The sequence below is a fragment of the Bos grunniens genome, chromosome 14, assembly GCF_055505025.1.
Source record: "Bos grunniens cultivar Pamir isolate PY7600 chromosome 14, Bosgru_T2T1.0, whole genome shotgun sequence".
NCBI lineage: Eukaryota > Metazoa > Chordata > Mammalia > Artiodactyla > Bovidae > Bos > Bos grunniens.
In genome coordinates, this window is record NC_141178.1 from 38042225 (window position 1) to 38060776 (window position 18552).

At 43.3% G+C, this 18552-nt stretch overlaps 1 protein-coding gene across 3 annotated transcripts in view; it reads left to right on the forward strand.

Annotated features, from left to right (window-relative positions):
- PAG1 (phosphoprotein membrane anchor with glycosphingolipid microdomains 1) overlaps positions 1-18552 on the forward strand; it is a 160804-nt gene that overhangs the window by 41698 nt on the left and 100554 nt on the right. For 2 of the 3 annotated variants that reach the window (XM_086336412.1, XM_086336413.1), the window contains exon 2: positions 10009-10079. The exons of the other annotated variant lie outside the window; for it this stretch is intronic. The gene's annotated coding sequence lies outside the window, so the exon portion shown is untranslated. The remainder of the gene's footprint in view (positions 1-10008; positions 10080-18552) is intronic. 3 annotated transcript variants of the gene reach the window in all.

Here is an 18552-nt window from a genome sequence, read left to right on the forward strand (position 1 = left end):
TTCTACTTTAGCAACAGCACTGCCATGCAGTGTTCAAAAGCACCTGGTGCTTGGCTGCAGTATCTGGGGGACAATAGGGAGTGGTAAGGATTGTGGCCAACAGAGAGCACATGCCTCATCTAAAGGGCAGCAGTTCAAGAGCTTCACTCAGTTGCTGCTTTGGGGAATTTGGGAATACAAGTCCAACGCTGAGAGATTTTATATTCCACATGATATACACTAGGCCCTGTTCTGTGCGTGCTAAGTCGCTTCAATCGTGTCTGATTCTTTGCGACCCTTTAGACTGTAGGCCACCAGGCTCCTCTGTCCATGGGATTCTCCAGGCAAGAATACTGTAGTGAGTTGCCATTTCCTCCTTCAAGGGATCTTCCCAACCCAAGGATCGAACCCGTGTCTCCTATGGCTCCTGCATTGCAGGTGAATTCTTTACCGCTGAGCTACTGGGAAAGCCCAGGCCCTGTTCTAAATGCTTAATATACTCATTTAGCACATCTCCAAAAATGTAGTGAAGGTTTCCCCAAACCTGTTGCCTCAACCAGTTCATGACAGACTTCCTGGGATGTGCAGTTCAGCAGTATCTTCTCTTTGTACTTTTTCCCCTTCATGTACTAGTATTTCCTGGAATGCTTTGTACCCCAGATGACAGAATGATATTCTCTTATGAAGGATATTGCCTTGAGAGAGAGGAGAGTGCTTCTAAGGTAGGATTGGGTACTTCTGGCTCTCTTTGATTAGCAGTCCCTCTCAAGGATTATTTAGGAAATGCTGCCCACAACAATGTCAGTCTGTTCTGGTCTCCCACTAATCTAATGTTTGACTTTCAGCACCGTGCTCACATTGTTTCCAAACTTCTGCACCAAACTTTGAATTTTGATTCAGTTAATCTTTTGTGTTTTTATAACAGGCCTTCTTCAATGCGGTGCTTTTCTTTTATATCCAACAAATTGTTCCTGATTTCTAAATGCATAGAAAGAAACTGAAACTTGTGGGGAAAAGTACAGCCAATCTTTTTTAATACCTGGAGAAATTTTTTTCCAGAAAAGCCACTGCACTGAGAGGGTACCAGTTGGTATTCAAATGTGAGTCAGGACAGATGTTTGCCACATACAGTGATGAAAGTGCATGCCAGTGCTTATTCACCTTTTGGAAAATAGTGGCCCAAAAGGGATGGGATTTGAACATTACTGAATATTCCTCACTAACCACTTTTGTGGCTGAAATCCTGAAGAAAAACTCATAGTAAAGTTTCCCTGATGCTGGGAAGGATTGAAGGCAAAAGGAGAAGGGGGCGGCAGAGGATGAGATGGTTAGACAGCATCACCTTCTCAATGGACGTGAATTTGAGCAAACTCTAGGAGATGACTGAGGACAGAGGAGCCTGGCGTGCTGCTGTCCACGGAGTCACAAAGAGTCAGACAAGACTTAGAGACTGAACAACAAAATAGAAATGAATGGCTCCCAAACTGAAACAGGAAGAATGAAGTACGACTGGACAGAGAAGATGTGGAGGAAACTGGTTTAAAAGATGCAGTCACAGACCAGCAGATCAAGAGCGACTCAGAGTTTTTACAAGTTTTCACATGGTTCTAGCTTTGTTTTGTTTTTCTGGGAAGGCATATCCTTGAGGGTTTGAATAATATTCACTTGGTTGGTCTCCAGAACTCCAAGGCAGGGCCACGTGTAGCTGGGACTTAGGAGCAGTTAGTGAAGTAGGGACCAAAGGTTGAAGGTGAAACATGGACCCAAAAGGTATCACAAATGTGAGATCCAGATCTTGAGCAGGAAGCCTGGTGGCCAGTTCCACACACCATCACGATGTGGGCTGTGTGTAACCAGCAAGCCCTCTGCTGTATTCTAGATTTCCGTTTCCAGCATCTCTAAGTGTATTCACAGTATTCAAAGATGAAAGGAATCGGTGACAAACACAAACAACCGGTGTTCTCAGCAGCAAGCTGTAGATACACAGAAGAGTAATTTAAGGAGGAAGAGTCCTGAAGGAACAGGAGGGGTTGGAAGGTGTGAGACCCTCTTAGGTATCTGCACCTGCAGACTTTCCAGCCTTTCCTCGTCTGTAGAAGGAAGGTGCTGAGCTAGATGGTTCCCTAGCCTGTGGTTCTCAGACTTGAATGTGCACGCAGATTGCCCGGGCATCCTGTGACATTGCACCTTCTCAGTTCCTAAGTCTCGGGTGGGGCTGAGGTTTGCTGTTCTGACGGGCTTCCGGTGCTGCTGCTAGGCCACAGACCACATGGCGTTCAGCTCGCTCTGCGTGATCTCTCAGCCCAGGCTTCCACAAGCTCTGCATGTCTGTGAGCGTGTGATCATCTGGCATTTCAGAAAGACAGGAAGATGGCAGCAAACATGCCTGCCGTGGCAGTCACTCTTCTCATTCTTCATAATCAACTTCATCAGAAACCCTTTATGTGCCTAATTATGCATGACAATTTCACATGCTTTACAAAGAGAACTAACTCGATTTGGCCCCCGCGTTATCAGACTTGACAGCCTAAGACAGCTGGAGAAATATGCGTAGAGACAGTAATAAATATTGAGGCAGTAATAAATATGGAGTGATAAATATTCATCCATATATTAATATAAAACATTAAAATAAAAAAGGTTATGTATTTAGCATGGGCCTTAGGATATTATAGGGCTTCCCTGGTGGCTCAGAGGTTAAAGCATTTGCCTACAATGCGGGAGACCCGGGTTCTATCCCTGCATCGGGAAGATCCCCTGGAGAAGGCAATGGCAACCCGCTGCAGTATTCTTGCCTGGAGAATCCCATGGACGGAGGAGCATGGTAGGCTACAGTCCATGGGGTCACAAAGAGTCGGACACGACTGAGCGACTTCACTTCACTTCACTTCACTTAGGATATTTATCTTTCTTACAGTGTTTGTACCTTTTCAAAATCTGAGAAACTAAAAATGCTGACTGTAATTTTTATTTAAAGAAAGAGAGTTTCTGTTTTTCAGATGGTGGCTGGGGAAGGGGAGGGTCCCTTTATAAGGTTTCTTGTTATTGTTGTTTTATTTATTTTTAGCTTCACTAACATGAAAAGCAATATTCTACGAGCCCCATGTGCCTAACCCTGATTACCGTATATGTGTGTCTTGGCCTGATTTTGTGTTGCTCAATGCTAAGCATGTGGACACAGTTTCATTAACCTCAGGTCTTTCTACCTAAGGACCTTAAGCCCATCAAGTCATTCTCACATAGTCCTTGGGAAGCAAAAGAGGCAGGACCAGACATTGTTATCTCTGAATTGTTGGTGCTTCTGGTCTGTCCGGAGTCTCGTGGTAATTAACTCACACGGGAAGGCTTAGATTCCATTCTACTTCTTCTATACATGTGCTAGACTCACCCAAGGTCTTGGCTGCCTTGGTGGAGAAAGGGATCCAACGAGTGGCCATTGCCAACATTCTCTCCTGACAGCAGAACAAATTTTGTTACTGATGAGCCACCCACCCACTGGAGATTACATTCAGGTCCCCACGGTGCTGAGCAGGTTTGTTACAACTTATCACAGTGATTTCAGATTCATCCCTTTCATTGATTTCTTCTAGCCGAGAAACAGCTGAAAGAATTATCACAGAGCTAGAAAATGGTCACATCTCACCAAGGATGCCTGTGTCAGATATTAGTCATCATGGAATTAGAGACGGTTGGCTTATTGGTTTATACTTTCTTGATTCAAGTAATATAATATTTAGTGATGACTATGTATGGGCTTCCCAGGTGGCGCTAGTGGTAAAGAACCCGCTTGCCAATGCAGGAGACAGAAGAGATGTGGGTTCGATCCTGGGTCGGGAGGATCCCCTGGAGGAAAGCATGGTAGCCCACTACAGTAGAATCCTATGGACAGAGGAGCCTGGCAGGCTACTATGATCCATTGGGTCACAAAGAGCTGGACACGACTGAAGTGACTTAGCACTCATGCATACGTGTATGGACTTAGGAATGCAGAGGTACAGATAAACTGTATCTGGCCACAGCACTAGGCAACAGCAGTGTATTATCCAAAATGATTTTCGTGAGGTGTACCTCTGGAGTCAGGTACCCTTGCATTTGAAACTTGGCTTCGCCACTCACTGGCTGTGTCACTTACCTTTTCCAAACCTCCGTTTCCCCATCTGTAGAATCAGCATAACAATAGAACAGATTCCATGGAATTCTCAGGAGATCCCATGAGATGAGGGTGTATGGAATGTGCAGCACAGGGCCTGCAAATATTAATAGGAAGCCTTGTAACTGGTAATTTTTAGTAATCATAATAAAACTATTACAAATGACAGCATCTGAAATCATTTGAGTCTTGAAAGAGAGCAGAGATTCTAAATTCAGCATTTTCATATTATTTCATGAGTATTAGTGTGGGAGTTTGTATCTAGGTTAATGAGAATGTCACACTCTGTTTATTAGGAATAAAGCTGTTATTGAAGCAAAGCCTGCATTAATTAGGCTCAACTTCATCTTTCATTCAGTTATGTCACATACAGCTGTTGTTTCCCTCGTTTTGTAAAATTAACTAGAAAGAGTGAAGGCAGTCTGCTCAGATTAAAGAAGACATAAAAACCCTGAGTAATTATTAGAGCCAGAAGCTAAGCCTTTATGAAGCCACAGTGGCAACACTATGTATTTTGCATTAGTGTCTGGTAATAGACCTTTGTGGGCACCGGGAGCTGTGCAGGCCAGATCGAGGGCACTGAGTAGCTGGTTGCCCCTCAAAGCTAGTTGAGAGCAGAGGGGGAGGGGTATCTGGAACTCCATCTTAGGAAGTGAGGTGATGCCATTTGCTGCAGACAGGGTGGGAATGCGGGTGAGGCACTCCAAGGGCCCCATACTTCCATAAATGGAATCCAAAGCCTGCCAACTGTATATTGTAAGACTGAAAGGCAGGACCAAGCAAGGGCAGGAGGCAGCTGAATGGAAACCCACGAAGCCAAAATGAGCCATTTAAGGTGGAAGAGGGGAAGCAGAGCCCCAGGAAAGTCCCTCAGCTCAGAAACCTGTTCAGTAACACTTTTTATAGAGTGCTTGTGGCTTCTGGGCAAGTGGAGGTTGACCCAGCTTGGCACAAACGGAAGCCAGTTCTTCCCCAAATTCAGTGTGCACGTGGCTCACCTGTTCAAATGTAGATTCTAATTCAGTAGGTCTGAGATTCTGCATTTCACACAAGCCACAGGTATGGTTGGCGATGCGAGGCCGGGGACTACACTTTGAGCTCGTGAATGCGTGATAAGTCGCTTCAGTTGTGTCTGACTCTTTGCGACCCCATGGACTGTAGCCCACCAGGCTCCTCTGTCCATAGGATTCTCTAGGCAAGAATACTGGACTGGGTTGCCATGCCCTCCTCCAGGGGATCTTCCCAACCCAGGGATCCAACCCAAGTCTCTTGTGTCTCCTGCATTGGCAGGAGAGTTCTTTACCACTAGCCCTACCTGGCAAGCCCATATTTTGAGTAGCAAGGGTTTAACCCACTCTCTCTACCTGCATTCCATTCTTGGTCACCACCTCTTTATATTTAACCCCGCTCTTGTACCTGAACTCCAGCCACTCTTGCACTCCACCTACACCTGCAATCCACGTCTCCTACTAATTCTCCAGGGCATAACTCATCTCTCTACCTCCTCCGTGGCTTCACCTGTGCTGTAATGTGGCTGAAGAAGCATACACTGCTGTACGAGTAGGTCTCGCTTTCATCTCCATCGGCCCCTCTTCCTTGTCGGTTTACTCTTTCACTCTCCTGGAGGACTTATTCCTCCTCCCTACTCTCCTGTCAGACCTCCACTACTTCCTTCCCCACCCTTGCTGCTGCTACTGCTGCTAAGTCGCTTCAGTCGTGTCCGACTCTGTGCGACCCCATGGAGGGCAGCCCACCAGGCTCCCCCGTCCCTGGGATTCTCCAGGCAGGAACACTGGAGTGGGTTGCCATTTCCTTCCCCACCCTTAGTGTCAGCTAATATCCCTGCCTCCATTTTTCTTCTTTGTATCATGACTTAGAAAAGAATTTCCTCCTGTTTCCTCTGCTGGATCTGGATGTTTGTGTGTGAGTCACTGGCCCAGGCCTTCTGTGCAGCAGCCATGGAAACACTGGGCATGCTCTGATTCATCGCGCATCGTGGTGGTCACTTCGGGGCCTAGGGTGACCAGCCCCTCTCTGACTTGCCTTCCCACCACTCTCCACGGAGTGGCAATGTCCACAGTTGGCCCCTGATCGCCCTCCAACCTCTATCCTATCCTGCACCACCAGCGCCCAGCCCCCAGCCCCCTCAGCCCCCCACCATGCCCAACCCCATCCCCCCAGCTCCCACCCAGCCACGCCCACTTCCCCTCCCAGCCCCCACCCAGTCCCAGCCCCTCCTACTCCCTCACCCAGCCCCTCCCACCACCTTCAGGGCTCTGCTCAGCATATTTTACCCCCTGAGATCTTTCCCAGCTCCCTACTTAAAGTAGTGCCTACCCCAGGGCAGCACTCGGCTCCATACTGGCTTCTGTTATTTTCCTCAGTGATTATTATAACTGTTTCGTCAGAAGGCTGATTTGTCTCCCGCCTGCACCAGAAAGCCCCAGAGGGCTGGGAATTGTGTGTCTCCATCAGTATTGAAACTCCACCTGGAATAGTGGCCAGCACATGACAACTCCCCTTGAATATCTCAACAGATGCTAGAGTGGATGTCAAAGTGTTAGTTGCTTAGCCATGTCAGACTGTTTGCGACCCCATGGGCTGTAGCCTGCCAGGCTCCTCTGCCTGTGGGATTCTGCAGGCAAGAATACTGGAGTGGATTGCCATGCCCTCCTCCAGGGGATCTTCACGACCCAGGGATCCAACCCAGGTCTTCCACATTGCAGGCAGATTCTTTACCATCTCAGCCACCAGGAACATGTGGTTAAACTAGAACAGAATCAGAAAAAGCCAGTCAGTAAAAACTACATACCAACATATGTATTCGTAAAGCCACTCTGTTGTTCGTTGCTCAGTTGTGTCTGACTCTTCGTGACCCCATGGACTGTAGCACACCAGATTTCCCAGTCCTTCACTGTCTCCAGGAGTTTGCTCAAGTTCATGTTCATTGAGTCGGTAATGCCATCGACTCACTCTGGATCATTTGAATTGACATGGCTACCTGTTTTGGGACTCTTTTTCACCTGACTGTGCTGAATGTGATAGAAATCATTGAGCCTTCCAAGCCCTTGGGGGATCAGGAGGGAAAATGACTAGCATTAAATTCTTTCCAGAAATTCCTGTCCTTCCTTTTCTCTTCAGTTGCTTTCAGGGAGGTCAGTAGTTAAGTCAGGATTTAACCCAGCACCTGCTCAGGGCTGTGGGGCTTCCTATCTTCATGTGGGACATGGACAAAGAGCTGTAACCTGTTAGCACTTAACAACAGTTCCTCAAGCCAAATGCCCACTTCCCTTAGGGCTGATGGTGAAGAATCCACCTGCAATGCAGGATACTCGAGTTCCATCCCTGGGTCAGGAAGATCCCCTTGGAGAAGGGAATGGCAACCCACTCCAGTATTCTTGCCTGGAGAATCCCATGGACTGAGAAGCCTGGTGGGCTATAGTCCATAGGGTCGCAGAGCGTCAAACATGACTGAGCAACTGACACTTTCACACTTTTACACACTTCAGCCTGTACATAGGTTTTATTACTTGTGTCTCTCTGTATCTTATGTGTTGGTAACTTGGTTTCCTGAACTGAGCCTCTTTGCTTTTGTATAACATAGAGGTCTATTAGTGTTAGACTCATTAGAAAAGACCCTGATGCTGGCAAAGATTGAAGGCTGGAGGAAAAGGGGATGACAGAGGACGAAATGGTTGGATGGCATCACCGACTCAATGGACGTGAGTTTGAGTAAACTCCTGGAGATGGTGAAGGACAGGGAAGCCTGGCGTACTGCAGTCCATGGGGTCGCAAAGAGTCAGACATGAATGAGCGACTGAACAACAACTATCAGTATTTAACTCAAAATAGTTATGCTCTACTTAGGAACAGGTGCTTTTCCCAAACCCTGTTTCTGTTACAGTTGTTTAGAGCTTGAAATGCAGCTTCGTGGTTTTAATAACAATGGTGTGGCTGGTGTGGAAACCTTCCAGAGCTCACGGCTTTGCTGAGCTGTCTTGCTTAGTATTTGAGAATGGGGAATTCCCCACAGAAGGGCAAAGAGGAGAGAATTTCCATTGCTTTTCTATGTTGAAAGCAAACCCTTTGCCAGTGTGATCTTTTACCCTTTTCCTCCTAACCAGACACTCTCCCTCATATTCTGCTGCACCTTTCTCTTGCAGGTCCAGCCAGGGGGCTCTTAGCTCACATGGTCAGGGGCCCTAGGACATGGGATGGGGGCTGGGGAGCTCCTGTCTTGCTGACCTCTGGATAGTCTGAGCTGGCAGGCCATGGAGGGACCACCACCTTGCTCACTATTTCCCTTTGCTCTTTCTCGAATTGGTTTGCATTTTATTTCTTTCTAAGAAATAGCTCTTTCTTTTCTCTTTTAAACTCTGTCAAAAAGGGGAGAAAAAATCACATTGGTTTACCTCAATGGGTACTTTTTGTAAGACTATTCAGTCTAGTTATTGGGTCATTCTTTTTCACTCAATGCTTTTTACTTCTGCCTAATAGTTTAAGATACCTTCTTAGATCCTCAATCTACAAAAACAGAATATTAAATTTGTGATTATGTTCCTCAAACTTGAATCACGCATCCTCTTGGAGGAAGTGATCTTTGTAAGTGATACAGATTTATCTTAACCGTAGGAAACCATGCTAACAAAAATACGGCATTTTTCAAGATGAAGATATAAAATAGTATGGCTAAATCTATTATAACAATTATCACACAGTTCTATGCAGTTGGGGAAGGTCCCCTGGAGAAGGAAATGGCAACCCGCTCCAGTATTTTTGCCTGGGAAATCTCATGGACAGACGAACCTGGCAGGCTACCGTCCATGGCGTCACAAAGAGTCAGACATGACTGCACAACTGAGCACACAGACAGACTTTTGTTCCAGTCTGTTCCAGATAAAATATATCTTTATTCTGATAACACTGTCATCTTCTTGAGGCATGAAACCATTTTTGTTTTTGTTTTTGTTTTAACCTCTAAGAACCTTGCATGCTGGAAGGTACACATGTTTGTGATTCGAAGTTAACCCATAGTTACCGTTAGTCTGTGAGAAGAGATGGAATGAAGTTATGAGTAAGACATAAAGCATGGGTGTAATTAGTAATCATTGACAGCACATGTGATTAATGCAATCATTTTTACTTTACTACTGGAATAAAATTTGTGATAATACATAGATCTGTGAATATTGGCAGAGCAAGTTTTAGCTTTTGTGTTTCAGCGTTATTTTTTACCTTACTAGAGGTAAATTAATTATTTTAGTTACTTTCTTTATTGCTCAGAACTTTAATAAGTAAATGAAAAAGATCATCATCTTACCCTGCATTGTGATGTGCTTAGTCGCTTAGTAGTGTCTCTTTGCGACACTACTGACTCTTTGAGACACTGACTCTGACAATTTCTGACTCTTTGCAACTCCATGGATGATACAGCCTGCCAGGCTCCTCTGTCCATGTAGATTCTGCAGGCAAGAATACCAGAGTGGGTTAGCCATGCCCTCCTCCAGGGGATCTTCCCAACCCAGGGACTGAACCCAGGTCTCCCACATTGCAGGCAGATTCTTTACCATCTGAGCCACCAGGGAAGCCCAAAGAGTGAATATGACAGAAAACAATGAGAAGATGGCCTGATTTGAGCAGTCAACACATAAGTAGCCTGCGTGCATATTCATGGGATTCTCTAGGCAAGAATACTAGACTGGGTTGCCATGCCCTTCTCCAGGGTCCTTCCCAGCCCAGGGGTCAAACCCATGTCTCTTGTGTCTCCTGCATTGGCAGGCAGGTTCTTTACCCCTAGAGTCATCTGGGAAGCCCTTTATTACTGCAGTTTAATCCAGTTCAGAGTTTTGAAATTGTTTCCTGTTGTGTTTCCTTTCCAGAAAACCCCGAGGTCATTCTCTTATTTCAACAGTTGAATGCAACTTCACAGCTGGGAGAGAGTGATTGTGAGGTATTCATTTTTCTGGTTTATTCTACACTGTTTATCCATGCTTGCTTACAGTTTACCTTTGTACAGGCATCAAGGGCATATTTGGGTACTCTGAGATGTGGGACTGGAGACACACAGCTTTGAAGCTGAAAAATCTCAAGGGTATTTGCTAATTCAGTTTTGAAGTTAGCACCAGGAGGCTTCTGCCCCAGCCTCTAAGACACCACCCACCATGCTTCCTACAACATGGTGTTTCCCTTTGGTAAGTGATGGGCATGAGCTTGGTTCTCCCTTTTAATGCCTATGTGAAATTAGGCAAAGGGCCTAATCTCATTCAAGTTCTGTGTTCATCTTTGAGATGGAGACTATAATTGGATAGCTTGATGAGTTTCCAGTTCCAAACAGTGCTCACCACCACCACCAATACCAGCAACAAAATATATATTGGACTGTGTTTTACTGTTATTATTATCAATAGTATTGGTCATCTCATTTAGTGCTGATAATAAAGTTATATAAAAATTCTTAAATGACTTTATGTCATCTATGAACAGAACTGAAACCAGAAAAAAATCAGCCAGCCTAAACGAACAAGTTAACACAAAGGCATTCTTTATTTGATGTTAGCAATTAGTTTGCTACATGTTTATCTGCTTTTCTAATGAATCCTGGACTTTGAAGTGCTCTGCCCACCCATTTAAAAGATTTACAAACCTCAAGCACTGTGACCTGACTGACCTCTGTCCATTATACATCATTATCCAATTCCTCTTATGGGCCAAAAAGGAAAGAGTACATCTGGTCTGAATCTCTTCACAGAAGCAATCTTGTAAAATAGGCCACTGTCTTTCAATCAAATCTTTCCTTTAACTTGTTGAGAAGCTCTTTCTTTTGCTAGAGGAACCCTTTCCTCTTAGGAGAGCAGGGTGCTATTTCAGGGTCATTGGGGTTCCCCTCGGAGATCTTTCTAAATATAACTGCAGATCCTGGAAAACAGCCTACCCTTTAGTTAAGTTCAACTTAAGAGTCAGTGTATTAGGAGCTTCAATTATCCATGCTCCAAAAATGCCTTCCTCTGATCTCCTAGCATTTGATAAGAATCTCGAATCAGGGGTTATATATTGTTTTCTCTAATGCACTTCCATTTTCACTAAAGCTGCTTGCCTTACATATTTTATTTGTGGGCCTGAATTATAGAGCATTTTCTAATTAGGGGACATTAAGATTTAACTCAAGAATATATATTTTAGAATGGGGCTCAGATGTTTCTGAGGAGGAATCACACGGTCCTCTTAAGTTTCTAGAAAGCATTGTATTGAGTGCTTTTTTTTTTTTTTTTGTAGGTGGTAGATTGCTTCAGTCTTACTGTGGGGATATTTTTCTGCCTTTTTTTAAAAATTGATCTGAAATTTGCAGTTTGCTGTCTGCCAAATTCCTGACCCCAGCTTTTGGTTATCATCATTTGTATATCCCAAGCAGTTTTCAAAACTAATCTGTGCACAGTGAAACCTTCTTCCCCACCCCTCCTCATTTATCTGCTACTCATAACTGATACCTTCTCCTGGAATCAATATTTTAATTAAAGGCATCACTGTCGACCTCGTAACTCAAGCCAGCAATCTCCATCCTGACATTGCTTCACTCTTTGCATTCAGTCCACACTGGATCCCGGATTTAAGAGAACATATGAAAGTTCCCCAAACAGTGGCGCTTGGTGAGGTCAAATATTAATTGCCAGCTGTCACAAATGTTAATTGTAAATATCCTTCCGATCCAGCTATCCTCTGCCTCCCACTGTCACTACATCAGTTCTGGTTCTCATCAACTCCATGCCAGTCTGTTGCTGGAGCTCACTAGTATAGCTGTCTTTCCAACAGATTGTCCCCACTCTAGGTACCCTGCTCCCCACTTTATAGTGTGATTTCTGTTCAGTGACTTCTGTGGGCCCTTGTAACCTTGAGAAGAGACCCAGACATCTTGGTGTATGCCTCCACCGTCGGTCCTGTGCACCCTGTAGCGCACTGCCTGCCTTCCCCTGCTTTGCTGTCTGTGCTTCATTAGGACTGAGTTTCTTGGGCTGTTTCAACACATCCTGTCCTTTCAGGCTTTGAACCTGCTGGTCTCACTCCTGATAATGCCTTTGCTCAGTTTCTCTTGGTAAATCCCTATGCATCCTTCAAAGTCCACGTCAATTTCCACCTCCTCTGAGAAGCCTCTCCCACCCCCACATGTCCCTCCTGTGCACTGGGTTCCCCTGATCCTTTAGCTGTATCTCTGGTCAGACTATACTTAATTATCCATTAATATGTCTGACCCTCCTATGGACACTAAGCTTGTGGGTAAGATTCAGATATTATTATTTTTGTATCTATAGCATTTAATAGATGCCGTGCACATAGTAACACACAGTGGATGCTCTAATTTAAATGAGTGTATCTCTGACACTGTAATAAAAAGGAAGGTGTGTGTGTAGTCACTCAGTCATGTCCAACCCTTTGCAACCCTTTGGACTATAGCCTGGTAGGTTTCTTTGTCTGTGGGATTCTCCAGGCAAGAATACTGCAGTGGGTTCCCATTCCCTTCTCCAGGGCATCTTTCCAACCCAGGAATTGAACCCGCGTCTCCTGTGTTTCTTACATTGCAGGCAGATTCTTTACCCACTGAGACACTGGGGAATCCCAAAAAAGAAGGTAGTGTTTGTAAAAAGGAATCTCAAGCGGTGCTTATTCTCTATGTACAAACATTTTTCTCAACAATAATATTTTGTTTTTCTGTTAGACTTTTAGTATCTATGGATTAAAGAAGAGCTGCCAAAACCAATTTACAGCCTTTTGCCTCTTCTATGGGCTTCCTTGGTGGCTCAGACAGTAAAGAATTCACCTGCAATACAGGAGACCCGGGTTTAACCCCTCTGTCAGGAAGATCCCCTGGAGAAGGAAAAGGCAACTCACTCCAGTATTCTTGCCTGGGAAATCCCATGGATAGAGGAGCCTGGGAGATACAGTTCATGGGGTCGCAAAGAATCAGACAAAACTGAGGAACCAAGCCAGAGAGGGGGCATGGCTGTCAGAAGTAAAATGGTGGCTGCGTATCCTTGGAACTTGCAACTGTGTAGTCATTCCCACCTAGAGAGTAGATTTAGTCAGTGCATTCACCAATCTGGGTGAGGATAGTAGTTACTTGTATAATGTTTGAATTTGGGATTCAACAATTAAATTACCCTAACCCATTTTCAAGCTTCTCGTGTGCCCATGTCTTAGAAGTGTGTTTCAGATCACCAGAGTTGTTCTTTCCACTCATGAGAAAGACAAGCCATGAGAACAGCATCAGTAACTGTCCGCTGGGACAGCAGCCCTAATCCCAAAACAACAAGGCTGCAGTTAACACAGTTAGCAATGGATTGTGTCTTTGAGGAGCTCGGGAAACATAATGGGATTCATTTTTAATTCCAGCCAATTCGAGAAACAAAGCAAAAGCCTTGGCCTCTGGCTTTGTAATCAAAGGTTACCACAGGCCTGTCAGAACTCTCAACAGCTGTCTCCACTGTGAAAATAGGCTTGGGTTGTCAGGTGATTTCAGAACTGAGGAAGTGATGACTTTAGCCAGGTTTTGTCTCCCATGTGAACTCTGACTCGCAAAGATGAGGTTAATTTCAGTATACAGTGTTTGCTTTATTTTTCAAACCAATTTTAATAGCAACCTCCTTGCACTCTGAAAAAATGTCCCAGAGCAGTTAAAAAAGAGTTGATATAAATAAGTGTTACAATGTATATCTTAGCTGTCTCTAGGTCAGTAGTCAACAAAATACTTTGCAGTCAATTAATTAATCTTGTTTCTTTTTCTCTTTTTTGCTATCCTGCCTTGCGTTTATTATGAGTATCTTCTGAACTATAAAAGCAGTATACATATTCACTATAGAAAGTTGGAAAATATGAAATTCCAAAGAAAGAAAAAAGCTTTCCTATGAGGTTGTACCCTAGAAAGAACCATTGTCAACATCTTGGTTGATATTAGCCTTAAATAGAGTTTCTTCCAGGCAGGGATGCATACTTTTCAAATTCTTATTATGAAAAATTTTACATCCATGAGAGAATGAATAATACAGTGAGTTCTTGTATACTCACTGTATAAATTCACAGATTACCAAGATTTTGCCAGTATTGGTTTGTCAGCCTCTTTTTAATCTTTCCTTTCCTCGTTTCTTTTGGAAGTATTGACTAACTACCTTGAAAAGGAAAGAGGAATCCTGATTCCTGAAAGAGGGCTGTGAAAGGCAATCATTTGCCTGCCAACTTCATACACCTTCACCCAGCTTTTACTTAGGAAGCAGAAAGTATGGTTTTCCATTTAGTATTGTACTTGGGGGATAAGTAGCCTTAATGCTTAGGTCTATCACATGCTAGATGGGTATTGATTTTTCTTCTTAAATCAATGTTTCCCTAGAGCATAGTTTTATTTATTCATAAAGCCAAGATGATGTCTGACAGGAGTTATGGCAGTGTAAATCTGTGATGCAGGCACAATACGAAGAGCTTTTGTAAGACTCAAAAATCAATGATGCTGGAGGGTTACTTCATAAGCTTGAGAGAGTGCATTTGCTGTGCTTCCAAGTATAAAAGGAGAATTTCAGCCTCTAGTTAAGTTTCATTCTTCTGTTTTCTAGGCCGCTGTCCAAATGAAGTACAGTTAACCCTTGAATAATGTGGGTTTGAACTGTGCAGGTTCACTTATACGTGGATTTTTTCTAATAGTGAATACTATATATAGTAAGTACTAAATGAGTCACGACTGGTTGAATCCATGGAAGAAGAACCATGGGTAGAGCAACCGTGGTTACAGAGGGCCCACTGTAATTATACAGATTTGCCCCCCCCCACCCCCACATTGTTCAAGGGTCAGCTGTATAGCATCAGACTGGATAGAACCAAGCTTCAGCATTGGTCCCTTTTTGACACCAATCTGTTGACTTACTCTCAAAAGCTATGTTGGCCCTACTGATCATAACACTGTCATTTGGCTTCATGGTATAGAATACATTCTAAGAGTATTCGCTTTTTGTCACTATATTTACTTTTTGGAATGTGAATATATCCTGACAGTATTCACTTTTTGTGTGTGTTCTATTTTCTTTTTAGAAGTTTTTAATATATAAATATTACTATTCAAATTTTTTAACTTAAAATATGTCTCAAATGGTTTCCCCAACCTTAACTGACTTTTTGGTGGTTAAAATTTTGTCTAATCACTAGAATGTCCCCATCTAGAGTTGTAAATATCAGTTTTCTATTAGGTATGTGATCTCAACAAGGTAGAACTTGGTTGGGAAGTCAGAGGACCTAGACACTGGTTTCATTATTTACTCCTGGCTTCTGTGTGACCCCAGGTAAGTTCCAGAACTTCTCTAGGACTGTTTTTATTTATTTTGTTTTGAATTTTTCATTTAAATAAAGGTGAGTGAAGGTGCATGAAATTGTCAGACATTTGTTTGACTTACGTAGTTTTCTGTATATTAGGACTCTTTTTTTTTCTTTTAAAATAACTAGTTGATATTGAAAAAACAAAAAGAAGGAAAGAGGAAATGAAAGACCAAAAAAAGGGACAGGTGAAGTGAGGATTATTTCTTCATGAAGAATAAAGTTTCTTCCAGTGTGAAAATACTGTGATTTTCTGTGAAAAGATTTCACATGCTGAGCTGTTATCAGTAGTCATGATTTCCTTAGAAATTTCTGAGCCATCAGGGATGTACCTTGAGTTCAGAATCTGAGATTCCCTGCACCTGCTCCTGAGAGCAGATAGGGGCTCTGGCCAGACCTATGGTTCCCTGGGACCCCAGTTCCCCACAAGAGCTTCTCTGATGGCTCAGGTGGTAAAGAATCTGCCTGCAATTCAGGAGACCCGGATTTGATTCCTGGGTTGGGAAGATCCCCTGAAGAAGGGAATGGCTACCCACTCCAGTATTCTTGTCTGGAGAATTCCATTGACAAAGGAGCCTGGTGGGCTGCAGTTCATAGGGTCGCAAAGAGTCAGACACAACTGAGCAACTAACACACCTCTCACCAAATCAACCCGTCATTAAAGGAGTGACATCATCGCAAGATGGCCTTACATCCAAGTAATTAACGCATGGTAATTTTGAATGGTGGGCCTCTGAGGTCAACCATAGTTTCTCATAATTTTGCTGTGTCACCAGGTAGTGCTAAGGTCCCTCCTTCTCTGCATGTGCTTCACTCATTCTCTGCAGACTTCAGGCAAGCTGTTCTGCTGGCCATTTTCTGATGGTTTTAACTATGAAGAGTCACAGAACAGAGTAGGAGGGGGAATAAAATAAATAAAACTTTTCCTGTAACATCATGTAGGGGAAGAACCAAAAAATGGAGGATTCTGTGAAAATGAATATTTCCTATGGGACAGCCAGAAAATGTAGACACTCAAGAGTGGCAAGCCAGGCTTTGCCGTTTCATGACCACGATCATCTGCCATTGTCCAGCAAATGACGCAAAGCGCAAAGGCGTGCTGTCCAATGTTAGTATCTAAAATTTATTTTTCCAGGGATTTCCCTGGTGGTCCAGTGGTTAAGACTTAGCCTTCCAGTGTAGAGGGTATGGGTTTGATCCTTGGTTGGCGGTGGGGGCTAAGATCCCACATGCCTCGTGACCATAAAACCAAAGCATAAAACAGAAGCAATATTGTAACAAATTCAAATGATTATCTCAATAGATGCAGAGAAAGCCTTTGACAAAATTCAACACCCATTTATGATAAAAACTCTCCAGAAGGCGGGAATAGAAGGAACATACCTCAACATAATAAAAGCTATATATGACAAACCCACAGCAAACATTATCCTCAATGGTGAAAAATTGAAAGCATTTCCTCTAAAGTCGGAAACAAGACAAGGGTGCCCACTTTCACCAAATTCAATAAAGAGTTTTAAAATTTTTTAATAAAATTTATTTTTCCACATTTGAGTATGTATAGTTTATAAAATGTGTATATACAATTACAGGTATTGTTAGGCAGTTATGAAGCTAAACAGATATGTTTGCAGAGGATAAGGGAAGTTTAATTTTTAGTTGAGTGTGCTCTTGAGTGTCTGCTCTAGAAGGATCTCCTTTCACTGGAGATGAGTTTGCCTCCTGGGTGTGTAAGAGTGTGGTGTGGGCTGCAAATACCAGCTCAGAATTGCATCCTCAGGATGACCATGGGGAAGAGGGGTGTTTTCATAGATACCTGAGGCACTGTTAGTGGAACTGCTGTGAGTGACAGGACTGAATTCCTGCTGACTGATTTCAAATTGCTTTGTTTTATAATGCCTTCATATAATCTAATACATATTATGATATTTGAAAATGTGCCTCGAACATACACAGAAAAGTGGTGAAAACCCCTGAATTACAAGACAGGATCACGTTCTTCAGTTTGCCATTTGACACCCTTTTCCTATCAGACAGTTTATATAGGTTGCAGGAATAGAGAGGATGGTTCCTTCTTGTATTCAGATCTCCACTTAAATGTTCCTTCCTCAAAAAGGGCTTCCTCAGGCAGCCAGGGCTCAGGAATCCCTCATAACACTCTGTCCTTCCTCCCTCATTTGCCTTTTAAAAGTAATTAGCCTCCAATTAAAATAAATAAATTAATTTAAAAAAAATAAAAAATGAAAACCTTGAAAAATAATTTAAAAATTAAAAAAAACATTTACTTTCCCTACCTGATCCTCTAGTGTTAATTGGCCTTTTGTGAGTCTTCACCTATGGGGAGGTCAGCTGAGACACGTCTGTTTTGTTCGCATTGTATCCTCAGTGCCTAGAGCAATGCCCGGCATTGTATAAGCACTCAAAGGTTCTTCCCATTCGCCTGTTTTCTTCTATGGATCATCTCCTCTTTCCGTCCCTGAGGCTATTTCTTTATCTCTGCAGGAATCAGGCCTTCCTGTCTCTTCCCCTTGCCGTGGAGTCTGTGGCACTTAACACTTTACGTTTCTGTCATTACCCAGCAGTTCCTTCCTGGTGTTAGCATCTGATAGGTAGGGACAACGATAGCACATCGACTGTTACCGTGATAGGCACTTGAGTCAAGTGGTTCCTGTTCAATTTTCCAACCACAAGATTACATAAAATAGATAAACAGCAAGGACTGTAAAGCACAGGGAATGATATTCAATATCTTGTAATAACCTATAATGGAAAAGAATCTGAAAGTATATGTGTGTGTGTGTGTGTGTGTGTACACGTATAATTGAATCACTTTGCTGCACATGTGAAACTAACACAATGCTATAAAACAGCTATACTTCAGTTAATAAAAATATACCCATAATGGAGGGTAAGGAGAGCTTTAAGCTTGAGCACAGAAATTCCTGCGTGTGGGCCTCTCCCAGATCTCACCTTTTTGCCTGGCTGTTTATATGTATCCTTTAACATGTGTGCATGTGTGCTAAGTCTCTTCAGTTGTGTCCAACTCTTTGCAACCCCATGGTCAATAGCCCACCAGGCTA